Raw genomic sequence first — 1,372 nt, forward strand, 5'->3', positions numbered from 1 at the left:
ACTTTTTTTTTTTTTTTTTTCTCCTCTGGTTCGTCACAGTCAGAATATTGATAACTGCAACGTGTTGCGGCAGTTCACAGCCGAAATTAACAATTACATTAAGTCTCCTCGTCTGCTTCCTGTCTGGTCAGGTTCCATATTTTGACCATATATTATCTCTCTGTATTATGTATCTGTTTATGATGAAGTTATTTCTTTTTAGTAGTACCTTAAAACACACTGTAGGTCATTTTCAAATGGTTTGTGTCTTTAGTATTGATGAATGAATTTACAATAATTAAGTGGGAACAGGAAGCTTATACTTAATTTGATATGCGATGTCTAGCAGTCAGATTGTTCCTTTCACTCTCTTCCTTTCGCTTGTTCAGGTTTTCAACACGAAACACGTCACAAGCAAACCGACGTCACAGAGACCTTTTATACTCCTGTCGATCTGTGGTGGCTTAATAGAGCATTCACACTGCAAAGCCTGACAAGAGATTTCACCAAACATGTAGCTGTTATCTGCATTTTTCTCTGCTCCTTTATCTTTTGGTGCATTTGCTGAATATAATTTAATAAAATTATTTTATTACGCTTTTTTTTTTATTTTTATAAAATGAAGCCTGATATGTTGGATGAGAGCCTGTAAATCTTACTGGCTAAACATGCGAAGGGATGTGTATTAGCAAATCAGAACATATTTATTTTTTTTTTTTTTTTTTTTTTACATGGATACTGTTTTAATTCATTTGTTTAATATTTTTATTAACATGTTTTTATATATCTCATATATAAGCTCAGCGACTTATAATTCGAGACGTTGGATAGAGATGTTCTAAAATCGTCCCTTTTAAAATGATGCAGCACTGCTTTTAGTAAATTTCAAGACAATTATTGCTAGATGTCAGATCTCCTGCTGTGAAAAATCATTCCTGTTATTATGTGTAATTGTTAGTTTGTTGTAGTTGGAATCTTTGCATTACGTGACTTTTTAGAATTTCACTATCAATTCTCCTTAGGACCTCATGTCGGGTTAAAAAACTTTTTGCAATATGTCAGATTGCAGTCTGTTTCTAAATGCAAACTCTCTTATACAAATATTTTTTTTTTCATCATATGACTGTCTAGTTAATTTTCCAAGTGGATAGTTTCCTCTTATTATCATTTATTTTTGTTTTTGTCTGTGAACACTGTGACTGTAGGTTGTGCTAAAATTGCATTTGTGCCATTGTAGCTACTGTGCTTAATTTGAACATCTGCGTTTCTTTTTTTGGGGTGGTCACTTTCTAATGTGACCTAGGCCGTTTTGTGTGTGTGTATGATTTATTTGTTTGTCACTTTTCTCCATAGGTCATATTACTTTTATTTATTTATTTTTTAACAGATGCTT

Source organism: Puntigrus tetrazona, chromosome 1 (assembly GCF_018831695.1).
Source record: "Puntigrus tetrazona isolate hp1 chromosome 1, ASM1883169v1, whole genome shotgun sequence".
NCBI lineage: Eukaryota > Metazoa > Chordata > Actinopteri > Cypriniformes > Cyprinidae > Puntigrus > Puntigrus tetrazona.